Below are 16,987 nucleotides of genomic sequence, written 5' to 3' on the forward strand. Positions count from 1 at the left end.
AAAAAATGTTAGAAGTCTACATCTAGACTACATAAAATTAACAAATATTTTAATTTAAGAAAAGATCATTTTAAAAATTGACTTTCAAGTTCTTTAGCTTATAAGACTTGTCCTAAATCTACCCATAATTTGAGAACATATTTAATGTGTAGGCTATGTTTTCTTTGGAGTTTGTTGTGTAAAATGATTACCCGGTTATTGAAATGGTGCAGAATTGCCTTGATCCTGAAGTGTGTGTATGTTTGGCACATTTCCACGGAGTCGTTCAGTTGATTGTTTTCTTTGCTCTTCTTGTATGAATACTGCAGAATCTTTTTCAATAAGAGAAACTAGTTGCAATTTCAGCTGTAAAATAGGCGAAGAAGAACTTTCAGTGTAAAACAAGATTCTCTGCTTTTTAATTGACCAGAAGGAGGCTCCCTTCCACCTCACTGTGTGAAGCTGGACCAAGAGCTTCCAGACTTACTCTTCCCACGTGGTTCTAATATTCCCCAAGCATCTTCTTTGTTGGTGGTGGTAGGGGCGGCTCTCTGAAATTTCCCCTGGGGGAACAGAATTTAAATTTGCATCATGGAGAAGAAGTTTTGAGTGAGCGTCAAGGGCCCCTTTCTTCTACCAGCTCATTCATATATTTCTCTTCTAGCTGAATAATTATTAATAAAAATGTTGGACAAAATTCTCCTCAGTAACTTTGGCTATCTCAACATTCCTTAACTCAATTCTCATGGCTTTGTTTTCTCAAGATTGTCCTTTAGTGTCCAATACAATATTTAAGAAATTAATATTTTGAAGTGAATCAGTAAGGCATTGGGATTTTTAAAAAAGTATAGTTGTTGCCTCTACCTACTTCTTAGTGTCTATGTATCTATAAGTAAGAGACACTTCTCATGTTTATGACATAGGATAATTACGTTCACCCCAAATGCTCTAATTACATTGCATTTAGCAATGAAGACACCACTAGTAGATCCAGAATACTACACAAAATGTCCAAAATCTTTGAAGAGAAAAGAGGGCTGTGAAGATGCAGCCACGACTGTAGGCACACAGTCCACCATATGATATCATCAGATCATTTTGAATTAATTAATTTTTGAGTTGTTCTCTTTCATTGTCAAGGAAGGCAGTTTATGTGGTTATTGCAAAAAATAGCATTGTTGCTCTTTTGAGAAGCCTTGCCCTTTACGATGGAGCAGAGCTGGTTATGAAATAGCCAACTGTGACCAATTTTGGAGGAGTAACATCTCAAAGAAATTGTCTCCTGGAGATGCTGTTGGAACCAGTGAACAGTAGAATGATGATGAGTTTATCTTGCTAACTGCACCTTTGAGGGTTTATTCCTAGGCAGGCGCAGAGTAGATTGGTGCCGCACTTCTAACCTCTCCTTGGCACGAAGATTCTGGTTGTGGACTGTGATGGGCGGAATAATGGCCACTGGAGAGCTCCATGCCCTAATCCCTGGAGTGTTGGTAATGTTATGTTACATGGCAAAAGGAGCCTTGCAGGAGTCGTTGAGATGGTAGACTTTAAAATAGGGAGAGTAAGATGGGTAGGCCCAATCTAGTCATGCGATTCCTTAAACCAGAGAACTTTCTCCAAATGCAGCAGAAGGAAAGGTCAGAGAATTCCAAGTGTGAGATGGATTCAATGCACTGTTGGTGGTTCTGAAATCCAAGGGGTCACTGTGAGGCCTGGAGAGAAGGCTTCACAGTTAAGGCTGGCCCCTGGTGGACAGCCTTCAGGGAAACAGGGACCTCAGTCTCACAACCCCAAGGAGCTGAATTCAGCCAACAGCATAAGTGGGCTTGAAGCTGGATTCTTCCCCAGAGCCTTGGCTAAGGAATGCAGCCCTGCCAGTACCTTGATTTTAGCCTGGTAAAACCCCTGTCAGACTTACGCCCCACAGAAACTGAGATAACGAATTTGTGTCAAGTCAGTAAGTTTGCGGTAATTTGTTACAGCAGCAACAGAAAACTAAATCAGAGGAACTATTTTGAAGGAAATGGTACTTGCGTTGGATTGTTGCCTTGGTGGGAGACTGTTATGATGAACCATGCCTCCATAAATTTAGTCCAATGACTCTGGGCTTTAGCTATGGGATATTAACAAATGGGATAAAAACAGAAGCTTGATAAATGCATTAGTCCCTATTGTTGTTTTAACAAATTATATAGATTTACTGGCTTAAAACAAAACAAACATTATCTTATAGTTAATATAGTCTTATATTAAGACTCCCTGGGCTAGAATCAAGACGTCAGCATAACCACGTTCCTTGTGGAGGCTCTAAGGGAGAAGCTCTTCCCTTGGCCTTGACCAGCTTCTGGAGGCTGCCTGCATTCCTTGGCTCGTGGCCCCTTCCTCCAATTTCAGAGCCATCAGTATAACATCTTCAAAGCTCTCTTACTCCTGCCTCCCTCTTATAAGGACTCCTGTGATTACATTAGGCCTCTTTTGATAATCCAGGCTAATCTTCCCGTTTCACCTTAACTTAATCGCATCTGCACAGTCTCTGTTGCCATGTGAGATAGCATATTCACACATTTCGGGGATTAGAGCAGGGGTTCCTACCTTAATAAGTGTTTACCTGGTGGGTTTATACTCTTGGAATGCTCACTGTTAGAATGCTCCTTCTTGAATCCCAATGGCTATGCTGTGAGGAAGTCTAAGCAACCATGTAGAGAGGTCTCCGGAGAGAAGAATCTGGCCTCTGGCCAACACTCCCAACTGAGCTCCCAGCTATCAGCCAACACTAACTCCCTGCCATGTGAACGCGGCCATGGGAGGCCTTGCAGCTACCCCAGCGCCCCAGCCATCACTGCAGAGGCAGAACTGCCTGGTCAACTCACAGAATCATGAGAGAGAATTGATGGTGGTTGTCATTTTAAGCAGGTTTTGGGGTGGTGTGTTAGGCAGCAATGGATAATTGAAATACCACTGTAGTCCCTTTCATAACTACCTAACAACCTAAAATGAAGGATTCTGACTAGAGGAAGATGGGTTCGTTTATCAAGTGTTCAGATGAAATACATGACATAGGTCAAGATACATACAGTCCTTCGCGCAGGGCCTGGCACACAGAAGTGTTGTAAATGTATTAATTACCTTTTCCCAAGCGGTCTTTCTGCTGCAGACATTTCCACCTGCCTCCCTATTAAAAGAGAGAGGATTTCTCTCTGTTAGAGATGTATTTAATTCGGCATATAACAGAACATAATGCATTATCTGGTGATTTTGCTTGGTGGTTCATAATTTAAAGTTATAAAGCCTTAACCTGAACAATGTCTATTTTTGTTCCAAAAATACCATTTCTCAGAAAATACATCATAACTAAATTTTAGAATATGAAGTGGGGTCTTGCAGTTCATATTATTTAATTGCACTGTCACACAAGAATCCTAGAATTTTTCTTCATTTGTTCAATTGCTGTAAAGGACTTCTGAAAAAGTAATGTAATTATAACGTGCAATGGTAAATGCATTCATAGAATTCGCGGGGCAAGCTGAGTATGTAGCTGTTCATTTGGAGCTCAGCTGATTACCATTTGAGAACAGTTAATAGAGTAGCTGATTAGAATACATTGCAGAGTCATGATTTCATTTCACATCACCTAGAAAAATCTAATGCCATGCATGTTAATGGCAGTTTTGAGGGGCATAAGGATTGACATGTTTTCCTGAGCTCAGCAATATGGCCATGCTGACTCAGGGAAAAACTCCCATTTCAGAGTACGTGAAGTAATACAATGCAAACTTATGTGATTAAATTCACAACCTGAGTGTTAAAAATGTGAGTGAAGTTTATGAGTGAGGTTTAAGCTCATTTAAAGCAATGTGCTGTGAGATTTGGGTGGAAATCCCGCACAACGGAGGCTTGCAAGTTTTCATAGCATACTACTTGAATGGATTATGTTCACTTTGTGTTCAACCTGCTTTTCTCCCTCCCCACCTTGGAATCTCCACAGTGAAGCTGCAGCGACTTTTTAAGACTCACGAATCTGTCATGTCATTCCCCAACTTAAAGCTCTCTAGTGGTTCCCTGTTGCCTCGGCGGAAAGTCCAAATTCCTTAGCTCAGCATCCAGGGCTCTGTGTGGTGTGCTGCTGCTGAGCTGCAGTCTAACTCTTGACAATTTTTCTTCCCTTCCAGGGCTCCACATATGGCGAAGAACTGCTGATTCCCTAAACCTCTTTCTTCTCCAGGCCACTTCCAGGCACATGTCCTGGCTGTTTCCTGTGTGTGAGTAAAATCTTGTTTAGTGTCACTTCCTCTAGGAAGCTTTTCTTGACCCCCCTTCCCCAAGTAGCCTCAGAGCAGCTCTGTGCGCACCTGCAGCACCTCGGGTTTATTCTTTCAATGACACTGATCAATCTACGTCACAAGCGCTTGTTTAATTGTCAACTTCCCTCAACCGAGCATAAGCGCCCTGCAGGGAGTACTGTGTCAGGTTCATAATTGAACCTAATGCCAAGTACAGTGCCTGGCACATAGGAGAACTTGATACAAATTCACTGAATGAACAATGGATGTATTTGTTCCAAGTGAGCAGAATATAAAACCTCCATTATCCATGCCTGGCATTTAGTAGGCACCGGGTATATGTTCATTCATCCCTCATCATGGATCAACACTGCGGGGTTCATCATGAGTCATATGCCACTTCCCACTGGTTTACCATGTGTTATTTACAAAGGAGTAAGCTGTTTAGCTGTGTGGTAACATCTTACAGAGTAATTTTCTTGGAATAAAATAGGCTGGATTCTATAAACCTGAAACTGTAGCTGTTCATTTTTAGGCATTTTTAGTCTTATGACATTTAACACATTTCCCTCCAAGTCTGGCTGGATCCTTCTAATTTAGGTCTCAGCCCAAATGGTTTCTTCTCAGAGAGCCTTTCTTGACCACTTAATCCACAGTCCTCCCTTCTCCTGTCTCCAGCTGGTGATCTCTACCAATTATTCCATTGAGCGGCTCTAGTGTTTTCATTCTGCCCATCACCACAGAAAATGATCTTGCGCGGGATTTCTTTTGCTTATTGACTATAACCGCCTTCCAGAATGGAAGTCTTCGAGAACAGGGCCCTGCCTGTCATCCCAGTGCTTTGAAGACTGCCTGGCACGTGGTGGGTGCATGCATGTCAGAAAGAATCTTCTAAGAGAGCTTCCTCCAGCATTGCTATGTGGGCCAGTATCCCCTAGGATCATCTCAGCTGCCACTAAACAAAGATTCTCACCAGACAAATTTTCAAATGCACATGTGAGGTGATTACTTGATAAAATTTGGACATCCTATGATGACTTTCTCTCGAGTCAATAGAACAGATGGCTGATGTTATTGTCATAATTGTTAGTGACTTTCACTGGCCAAACAATCTTGTGTTATCTATTAATTCAGGAAAGTAATGTGGCAAAACAATAGAGTTACTTGTTTTAAGAACATAAGATGAAAAGGTTATAATAAATTTTCACAAAATTAGTTTCGGGAGGAACACTTAGTCATCTTTTCTTTGATTTTCCTGACAGGACCTGTGCTCTAAACCCTGAAAGGAAGGCAATATCGAAGGGAAAATGTCCTGATTTTCTCTCCACCCCTCACTGATTTCTTTCCATATGAAGGAGAATGACATATTGATTGGTGAGACGGGGTCAGGAAGTCAGTCATTGGCTTGTGGTAATCAGTGGGTGACATCATCAGGCATTTCTTCTCTCTGGCATTCCACAGGAGGTATTATAGTCTCTGACGCTCCACACAGGTATTTGGGTAAGAGAGCTCTGTAGCTTCAACCTTCCCCAAGGTAGTCCCCAAGGTCTAAATTGGGGGAAAGAGTAGGGTGAGTATCAGGGAGCTTTACGTTTGCTCTAATGTAGCCAATACCAGAGAGGGCTAAATCCGCTCAATGAAGCCCATTTAGTCTCTTTTATCTGTTTTTCAAATTCATCAGAACACACGGGGGAAAGGATGAGAGAGTAGGCTTTCCAGAACCTCCAACACCAATAATTCCATTTCCTTCCTGAGTGAGAATGCTTCTTTGGTTTCTTAGATGAAAAAAATTTAGAGAATACAGGAATTACATGTAACTACCATCAGAGAATAACACTGGAATAGTAATTTCTCTAAGAAAGTGGAGTGTGTGGAATTCAGAAATGGCTTTTATTCAGAAGCTGAAGTTGTGACCTTTGGATGGTGGCTGTAGCTCTGTGGCATTCCTGTATGTGAAATCTAGGGCCAGGCTCAGTAAAAGGCTATGTTTGACTAGAATCAGCAAAGGATTGATGAGCAAACATTTCTGGGTGTCAACTATTAAGTCATCTACTGTTTCTCTCTATTTTTACTAATTCTGTACACTTCTGCAATGTAGTGGTAGAAAGTGCTTGTGATAATTGCTGGATTTCTCTCTTTGTTTTAGAAATTGATACTTCATAAATATCAAAGTGCAGTTTCATAGGTGCCATGCTTTCACATGTCTGGAAACTTAATCATCACTATCATCGTCTGATATTCTTTATAGAGAGATGAAAAATAAAATAGGATTGTCTTTTTGTTTTCACTTTAATTTGACCCCCTCTAAACTCCTAGGACTCTTACATTCTCATTTGACTGTAATTCAGATTTAAACAATGGCCCAATATACTCTTATATCTAAGAATAGAACTTAAGAATGTGTTGTAAGTCGACATTAGACTCTTCCTGTTCGTGAAGATGTTAAAGAGAAAATACACTTAACCAATGAAGGGGCGCTCCCAGTAGAAGATGATAAAGGAACAGAAAGTGGCCAATACTACCTTGCCTCAGCAAAAAGCAGCTGATCTTTTAAATTTCAAGAATGGAATATACCAAAAGTTGTCTAAAATTTTGGAAAGTGAAAGATTTTAACACAAATCATGGTCTTGATTATTTTAGTGCAGGCTGTAACATTTCTTTTATAACTTTTAAATCTTACCACCCTCTGACCACGATAGGCAAGAGGGCTGATCGATAGGGTCCAGATCTTTGTCATTTTCCTAGGCTTACTGAATCAGAAGTTAAACCTGCTCATTTTGTGATCTAATCAATTCTCTTTGGTTTAACACCGAGACTAACGCATCCCTTTCTTAGGCTCTTCCAGTGTATCTGAAATTAGAGTTTTAGTGATTCATGTAAAGCTTTTCATGCCAGTTTTATATTTCAAAATGGGTCCCAGCTGCTCTGGCTTTCCTAATCCATCCCAGAAAGGCGTGTGTGACAGCGTCCGCCCCAGGGAGATGGCAGCTCCAAAGCTTTCTCTCCTAGGTAGGGAGAGTGCTAAGCCAGACACTATTATCTTGCTCATTGCCCCAGCTGGCTAATTAGATCAATACAGGTTTTATTTTTTTATGAATAGGCATAAGAATATAAGAATAGTATAATATATATGTATATACATATTTTATGATTATGGAAATGCCATTCAATTAGTATTTTTGAAACTTCTCTCAGGTCCTAGCCTCTGGTAGGCATTCCATAAATGTTGAATGAATGAATGAATATGAAGAGAAAAAAGTTTTAAGTAGCCAACACCGGGAATTCTTTGAATAAGTTAAAATGTTTCACCATATCTTATTTTTTAAATAAGGTCGAAAACTGTTAAGTATTTGACTTCTATCACATATTTTTTAATCCAGTCAAAGAATTAAACACTTACAGGTTTGTTCTCTATCTTCTTATAATTATAGAGCCTTAGTTTTGAACCTACTCCCTAAGAATTTTTAAATTCTCTCTTACATATTAGATATTATTCAATCACTCAAATTCACATTTAGAAATTTCTAAACCAAAGAATTCGTAGGACAGATTTTTAATTTGAATGCATATATCTATACCTGCTGTATAGCTGTTGGTTCCAGAATAAAGTTATAATAGTGGACTCCATTCCTATATTCTAGATTACATCAGTGATATAGAATAATATATACTTTGCTTATACTCAGAGTAGATGCTTATATTCTTCCAGTAAGTGTGGAAAAGATTAATCAATTTGCAATAACAGAATTCAAATTCTATTCTTGAAGCTTAAAGACAACATTAGACGTGGCCAAAAGTGGTAGAAAATATGATCTGAAAGGAATTTATCAAAATGTGAAGAAAGTAAGTATCCTGAAGCTTTAAATTTGCTTCTGAGATGATGACAAGCAGGCATTTTGCCAGTGCTAATTTGTCTTATCCTATTGACTGACGCTTTATTGGGCCTTCTATGGTCTCTTTGAGGGAGGGCATAGGGGGAATACGCAGTGGTGAAGCCGATTCGGGATAACGTTATACTCATGAGCTGCGTCACGTCCTAGCTGCACTGTACACAATGCAGCACCTGAAGTGTATTTCCCAAATATCTTTCTAAAAGGTATCTCTCCCCATATATGGAAGTTGAGACTTTTCTTTGTATAACCGCTCCAAGGTATAATTACATCTGAAAACCTTTAAATGTACTCCACTATTTTAGATACATTCCTTCGTAGCTGAAAAACATTGCCCAAGTCAACATAATCTTAAAGCATAGTCATAGTTTCTTCAACATTTTGAATGACTAAAAGAGCATTCTCCCTATTACTACTTATTGCTGCCTGTCTGCCTCTAATAGCACACCCTCTTTAAGCACATTCTTGAGTGAGGATAAAAAGGAGTCCAATATATTTGTGCAGTAAAGGCACTAGAATATTATATGTTCAAGAGAGAAAAAGAAATTTTTGAAGACAAATGGAGCGATGATCTCCTTTTTCACCCCTGTTAAGGCTGACCATCACGCTCACTGTCTTTGCGGGACCACCTGAGCTGCTGATCGACAGTTCTCTTCTACCGCGTTTCTTGCCTTGGTTGAATGACGTAAAGGCTATTTGTCTAATTCATTGCTGTCAGGAGAGTCGGCTTCCTATTTTCTCTGCAGTTGGCTACACCAATCTTGCTTTTTTACATTAATGTTATCTACTAGGTGTCAATACAAAGCCTTTAAATATAGTGCTGTGTGGAAGAGTATTTTAGATTCATGATTTCTAGAGTTTAGAAGAGCGTAGCCCTATGTACCCTTGTACACAAATTTACACTTCTTGCTTAATACAGCTATTGACCAAGGCTTCATTTTATTTTAACGATTACTAAAATAGATGAGAAGGGACAGTAAGCTGACATCCTGATGTCTAACCTCTGTGTGTCTTTAAAATGGATCAAATGAGGGAAGTCTGTTGGTTAGTGCAACAGAGTGAACAGACATACTTCTTCTCATGTCTCCCTGGTCAGAATGGAGTCACAGGTCTATTCCTAACACAATCACTGGTGAGCCAAATGGATTACCCCAATAGGCCCAGGCCAGGATTTCTCAGCAGGAGTGTATTGATGCTTTAGGTAGACAATTCAAATCTTTGTTTTGTGAGACTGTCCCATGCATCTCAGTATGTTTATCATCCTGGGATCCTGAGCTCAGTCACCAGGAAAACCCTAAACTTCTCCACCTCACATTTCCCACGGACTCGCGGGGGGTGGAGCTGGTTATGACTACTGGCTTAGATGAATCATTTTGAAGAAATGAATTGGAGGCATTAACCATGGACATTGACACTCTCCCCTTCATGTTTTCCCATTTTGCATCATTTTCCTTTATTATTCAAGCCAGACACTGATGTGGCATTCTTCAAACATGCCTCTTCCCCACCTACAGCATCTAATAATGACCCAGTCTGCTAAAATATACCTTAACTCTGGGCACACTCTTGATCACCTCTGTCATCATCGTAGCCCAGCCTCCGTTATCTCTCACTCAGACAATTGTTATAGCTTCCTGACTGGTCTTACAAGAATGTAAGAATGCTTCCACTCTTGCCCCTTGTTCTCCCAACAGCGGCAAATATGATCTTAAAATATATCCAGTACATGAAACTCCATGAAAAAATTATTTAGTGAGTTCCCACTGAACTTAAGAATTATTTGTTTATTTTTTTTGCCCCCTCACTTGAGCTCATGAGCACAGGCATGCCTTTATGTTAGGTTGGATTGTTTTTCCTAATTCTTCGCTTCCTCCCTGTATGAGAAATATATATCCATGTCTTTTCCAATGAGAGCCTTTAACTCTTCCCACTGGAGTAGGTAGCCTTGATGTTGGGCTTGACCATAGGCCTTTCTTTGGCCAATGGAAAGTGGTCAATGTAACCATTTCCAGAATAGGCCTTGAGAGACATGGTGTGTTTCCACTTGCCCTCTTGCAGCCTTCTGTGTAAAGATCATACTATGAGTAGCTTCTGGCCCCAGAATGGAAACACTTGGCTTAAACCAGAATTCAACATGGCCTGGATTCAAACCCAGCAGAACTCTGCTGACCCCCTAGCAATCTGCAGACCTGTGAGCAAGACAAATATGTATTTGCCATTGTATGTAACTAAGATTTTGAGTTTATTTTTCTTATGCAGAATTATTACACCAATAGTTGACTGATTATAACTAGCAATAATTAGCAATAGTTGCTTAATCTTATTCAAGGTTTCAGGTTAGTGCCTTGGCACACAGCAGGGATTAAATAAATATCTATTGAATTAATAAAGATACAAATGGTTGTTAGTTTCGTGATCGGTAACTACATTTGAACTTATTCAAACTGTTTCTTCCTCATTTGCTCTTGCATTAAGCCATGTCAGACTTCTCTAAAACTGTTATCCCTTTGATCATATAGATCCTTTTGGAAGATTCTAAGACTGTCTTCAATTAAAGTTCATTCACATTTTCAGATGTATAATCCCAGTGTCAATCAAATAAGGGGTGTGGTTTCATTAGGGCTGTGTGGAAGTCTGTGAGTTGAGATGTTCTGCAGAAAGTAAATTTCTTCCATCTCGCAGTTCCATGTTCAGCATGCCAGTTTCTTAGCACAGATTGTGTACCCCAGTGCAGGCTTTGGTAGACACCTCTATCTTTTGGCTTTAAAGATGATGCAGTGAAGACCCACCACACATTCAATCCACAAACATCTTGTTAAGGAGATCCTAAGTGCAAACTGTGTGCCCACGTCTGGGCAGGATGGTCATTGGGAAGTGATAGGAAATGCTGACTCTTCCCTCAAAGAGCTTACAATTTCATGGACAATGAGACCAGTACCTAGAAAACCATTATGAACAATGCTGGACAGTTTACTTGCAAAACAAAGCAATCCTTTTTTCACTTGGGTGCAGCTTTTTAATTTGTGCAATTCTCATCACTCCAATGCTGATGACTTTATTTAACAGGGCCTACTGTGTGGATGGCTGTCTGGTAGACAGTATCAAAGGGATTTCCATATCTAATGTTTACACTGATGGTTACAGATGGAGTTCCCTGCTTCAGTGAGGCTGCTGGGAATTTTGTTCGAATGGTTTCATTTTCTAATTTCTAATTGAAGGCATACTTATTTTCTAATTGAAGGATCAAGGGAAACAGCCCAGAGGAAAGAAGACAGAAGGGGCATGATAGCTGCTATCAAGTATTTTAAAGTCTGTCATCTGGAAGGATTGAATATGTGGTGGGGAGACCAGACTGTGTGCAAGTTGTGTTCGTCATAGGATTCAGCGTTGCCCAGAATGGCCTGGAGGACCTTATGGCGCTGGAGGTGGGGGTACTCTCCAGTTCCATGTGTTAGAGTATAATCATGGTTTTCACTCCTCTCTTCCCTTGGTTTGGAGTACACCAGTGTCCTGAGTCTGGCCCCAAGGTCCTGGACTCTCTCACCGTCTACCAGGTGGAGCAGCAGCTCTGATGTACACCTCCTTTCCTCCCTCTTTGGTGTCCAGGAGTGTTGCTGGGGAGCAGCGTATTCTCCAGTGCTGAAAGATGATGATGGGGTGTGTTGGAGGATAGTGACCAGACAATCAGAGTGATGGACAGAGTAGAAGCCTGACAGGGTGACTCACCTTTCTAAATGAGGTGCAAGGATGGGTCTTCTGGGCTGGCCTCAGCTGGGGTCACTGCAGTATCATCTTTTTCACGGCAGTCCTTCTCATTGTTCGTGGCCTGGACACCTCTCATTCCCTAGATGGGAGCCAGAACAGGGCTCAGGTTGTCTGCTGCTTCTTAGACCCAGGGCACCACCCCTTTTCACCTTTCGTATCTTCCTCCCTGGACACCACCATGCCATTCCTGAACACCCTTAGTCCTAAGTGATGCTCATCCTATTTCTCTTCTCTAACAATTGATCTATTTATCAGAGAAAGTACAGACATTAGAAATCACACAAAGACTTATTTACTCTCCTCTTGTTGGGGGAATATCTTATGTGTTTCCCTGTAATTACAAGGAATTTCTGAAACTTCATTACTAAGCAGGGGAAAAAACATAAGTTAAATCTTTATACAGAACCCCTGCTCCTGCTACGTGAAGAGTTCAGGTGTTTTGCGGGAAAGCACTCATCCCCAGAGAAGGTAATTGAATTATCAACAATTTCTTAAGGGCAGGGAGATGTGGCTGGGGAAAATTACGTGGGAGGCTTGACAAGAAGACTTCTAAGGTCTATAATTGAATGAATCAGCTCAGATTCTGTCCCATGAGTTGTTTTCTGTCTCAATCTCTACAGACTCATACGTAACCCTTTGGAGATTGAAACCACAATTTTAAAAAAAGCATACGAAAACTACTAGAGTTGTCCTGTCATCAGCTTGGTAGTCCACATGAAGCTCATGAGTCAGAGTTTACTGGGTGGCTCTGAGATCTGGGCTCAGCTACTCTCAGCTGGCCTGGGTTGTGGGGACTGTGGCCGTGCTACCCCCAACCCCCAACTAGTCCAGGGTGACCCTGGCTGGGATGGCTCTGCCCTGCTCCACGGGTCCCCTTGTGGTTCCCAAGAGAGGGCTTAGACACACGCAGGGTCTATTGAGGCCTGTGTCAGAAACATTCGAATGTTATTTCTGACACATTCTGTTGGTCAGAGCAAGCCACAAGGTCAGCCCAGATTCTGGGGGTGGGGAAATGTTGCTTCTTGATGGGAGGAGCTGCAAATTCGCATAGCAAAGAGTAATGAATACAGAGAAGGAAAAAAATGTGGACATTTTTGCAATTTGCTACAGCATGTTACAGACCATCGAGTGCTCTCATTCACATCCTTTATGTTCCTCCCAAATAATCCAGTGAAGGGAGTAGTACAGGTACTGTAATTCCTTTTTTACATAGGAGCAAACTAAAAACAGTAAGATTGAGAGATTTCCAACGGATCACAAATGTTGGAAGTGGCAAGAGCTCAAATGTATTTTGAAAAGCATGGAAGTGAAGAGAGCTGTCACTGTGATCAAAGGGACGTTTCAGCTCTGCCTCGTGCACGCTCATTGAGCCCTATTTAAATAACTTTTGGGGATTGGGACGATGGAGTGTTGAATCTTTTTCTAAATACTGTCTAACTTTAAGTGTTAACACAAGGGCGTAAATTCAAGGAAAGGAGCTTCTCGAAGTCCAGTTAGTGTGGGGATATCGTGGCTTCTTGTCAAGATCCTTTAGACAATCCACTTCATTTCTAACGGCAGTATTTTTCTTTACAGTCTCCTCTCTCGAGCTGTATGAACAAAACACTTGAAAAAACCCACTCACTAGATTGTTCCAAAGCTGGATCATTCTGCTAAAGATTGGTAGGGAAGTTATAGTGGAGGCAAGAAAGGAAGAAAGTGTCCACGACATTTATTTCCTTAGAAGCAGGTGAGTTCCACCCACAGATACTCATTCTTCTGGGTTTGCTTTCATGTTTAATAATTACGCTCTTTGGACAACTCTCAAGGCCGAAATTCTATGTTTCATGACTTTACGAAAATGCAAGTTCCCAAGGAACTGAAACCGAAATTCTTGTTTCTAGGTTCTTTGTATCTTCTTCCTTATCAAATGGACACAGGAATGTCATAAACTGGCCCATTTTAGGACTCACCCACCTTTAGAAATTCATCCCTTTTTGAGTAATTAAACTAAATAATATAATTCATATGAAATCTCTTAACACACTTCCTGATATACATCACAACCCTTTAGTTGAAAAGCAAATGTCTGAGGAAATGGTTATCTTTCAAAACATTTTCAGTTAATACATTAACCACCATATCTGAGGCATGATACTGGGGTATCACTCATTTAATTTTCATGATACTTTTTTGAATATGTAATACCTTAATTTTATGCAAGAGGAAACTGGACTCAGAAAGAAGACATACCTGTTAGGGCAAGCTAGGAAGTGATACGGCTTGGACTGAAATTCTGATTTCCTTGGATCCCAGAACCCCATTCTCTTTCCTCTATACCACAGTATAACCAAGAGAAGGCAAGGTCCTCTGGGAGTGAGATACAAGTTGAGCGCTTGAGGGAAGTAAAGGCAGGGAAAAGGTATTCAAACTGAGGCTGAAGAGTCGATTCACAGCTTTCAAGGGTCAGCCTTGGAAGGAATGTGAAAGGCCACACTCTGTGGTGGAAGGGCCTCTTTCATTACATGGGGGTGATAAGAAGGACATTAGTGTGCTGTTCTGTTTCTCCTGTTTGGTAAGAGCTGCCTCTCACGCTTCCCGTATATACCAACCACCCAAACCTCCGCAGAATCTCTTCAGTACGGGGCTGGAAGTCATTTACCTTTTTTGTCCTATTTTCTTCATAGGTGTATGTGTCGTTTCTTGCCTTTTTAAAAAAAAAAATCTGATTTTTTGTCGTACAGTTTATTTTCTACAATGATTTAGATTCCTATCTGTGATTTGGAAGATGTGTGGACTGTTTTTAGTTCAACTGTTGGTTACCTTCAAATTGTAACCACTTTACCTCTATGGAAATATGGCGATTGGTGCTTTTATTTCGTCCTTCTGAGTCTTTATTAATTTAAGTTAGACTCTTACTGTCTGTCTTTCCTTTTCAATGCAAATTATCCCTTCTACTTTAAAACACTGTCTTTGGTGATCAGCTTTGTGTGAGTGTCTAAAACAATTACTGACAGATGTGTCACTGTATTTCTAGTTTTAATGTCAGCTAATTATTTCCTATGACAATTTTCTCATAGTTAATCCTTGATCTCTTGTTCTCACCTCACTTTTGCACTGGCTTAAAGTAGATGTTTTCTGGAAGGATATTTGGGTGGCTGGTATGCTTTCTGAGTCTTTCCATATCTGAGATTGTCAATTTTTTTGCCTTCACAGATTAATGACAACTTTGCTGGATACTGAATTCTGGCTTGGATACCTTTTAATTTATAATGATAAAGATGCTGTTACATAGTGTTCTATGATTGAGTGTTACTGAAAGAAAACTGTATGCAACTCGATTTTATTCCATTTTGGGCCATCTGACTCCTTTTTATTTTTCTAATTTGAAAATTATACTAACCATGATTTTGTGGATTAAGTTTTCTTAGGACATGAAGCACACTGAATTTTCAGGCTCAGGCTTTTCTTACTTTTATAACTTTTAATTTTATTTTATTGATGTATAATTTACATATAGTGAAATACAAAAATTTGTTGGTAAACATTTTGGATTGTTACCAGTTTGGGGCAAATATGAACCAAACTTCTATCAACATTCTTATACAAGTCTTTTATGGACATACATTTTTATTTCTCTTGGAAAAATACAGGGGCAATGGAGAAGGTATATTTTTAATATTGTAAGAAACTGGCAAACTATTTTCTAAAACAGTTGTACCATTTTATACCCCCATCAGAAACATAAGAGAATTCTGGTTGCTCCACATGCTCAGTGACATTTGGTGTTGTCACTACTCTGTTTTAGCCATTCTAGCATGTAGTATGTACCTGTTTGGTTTTATTTTGTGTTTCCTTAATGTCTAATGGTCTTACACAAATTTCTCTTTTTTTATTGCCCTTTGTGTCTCTTATTTGTGAGGTGTCTAAGTCTTTTGCCCCTTTTTATTATATTGTTGTGTTTTTATTTTGAATGGTAGGAGTTTCTTATATATTCTGGATACACATACCTCGCTATATATTCGTATTGTGAATATTTTCTCCCAGTCTGTGATTTGCCTCTTCATTTACTTAATGGGCTCTTTTGATGAGCAGTAGTTTTACATTTTGATAGAGACTAATTTTTCAATTTTTTCTTTTATAGTTAATGCTTACCTCAAATATACTTGTGGAATACCACTCAGCCATAAGAAATGATGAAATCCAGCCATTTGTGACAATGTGGATGAACCTTGAAGGCATTATGCCCAGTGAAATAAGTCAGAGGGAGAAAGTCAAATACCACGTGGTCTCACTCATAGTAGAAGATAAAAACAACAACAAACAAACACACAGAAACAGAGATTGGATTGGTGGTTACCAGAGGGGATGGGGGGAGGGAAGAGGGGGAAAGCGGGGATGAGGCACATGTGTGTGGTGATGGATTGTAATTAGTCTTTGAGTGGTGGACATGTTGTAATCTACACAGAAATTGAAATATATAACGATGTCTACCTGAAATTTATATAATCTTATAAATCACTGTTACCACAATAAAAAAAGAATAAGAAATAAAAAAAAATTCTTCTATGTTTTCATGTAGAAGCCGTATAATTTTAGCTTATAAATTTGGACCTGTAATCTATTCGAATTAGTATTTTTGTATGATATGGTGCATATGGATCTAGACTCATTTTCTCCATATGAATAGCCAGTTATTTCTGCTCTATTTGTTGAAAAGACTTTCCTTTCCTCGATGGAATTCACTCTTTGCCTTTGTCAAAAGTCTTTTGAACATATACAGGTGAGTCCATTCTGGACTCTTAATTCTGTCCTACTGTGTTATTTGTCTATCCTTACACCAATACCATATTGTCTTGAATACTGTATCTTCATAGGAAGTCTTGTAATCTGATAGCGTTCATCCTCCAGGTTTGTTATTTTTCAACATTTCTGTGCCTTTTTTAGGTCCTTAGAATTTTCATAGAAATGTTTGAAATAGCTTGTCAATTTCTCAAAGAAGTCAGGCCTTTCTTAGGTCAGTGAATTTTTTTCTGTCATTGCTTTGATTTTTGATTTCTTTCCTTTTGGGATTCCTGTTAATCATAGATTGAA

The 16,987-nt window shown here is 39.7% G+C and overlaps 1 long non-coding RNA gene across 1 annotated transcript; it reads left to right on the top strand.

Annotated features, from left to right (window-relative positions):
* The first annotated feature begins 4,146 nt into the window (after positions 1–4,146).
* Positions 4,147–16,244, top strand: LOC139080172 (uncharacterized). The gene is made up of 4 exons (XR_011534450.1): positions 4,147–4,238; positions 11,391–11,574; positions 13,490–13,643; positions 16,038–16,244. It is a non-coding gene; the product is annotated as an uncharacterized lncRNA (long non-coding RNA).
* Positions 16,245–16,987: the final 743 nt, after the last annotated feature.

This window comes from Equus przewalskii, chromosome 29, assembly GCF_037783145.1.
Source record: "Equus przewalskii isolate Varuska chromosome 29, EquPr2, whole genome shotgun sequence".
Classification (NCBI taxonomy): Eukaryota; Metazoa; Chordata; class Mammalia; order Perissodactyla; family Equidae; genus Equus; species Equus przewalskii.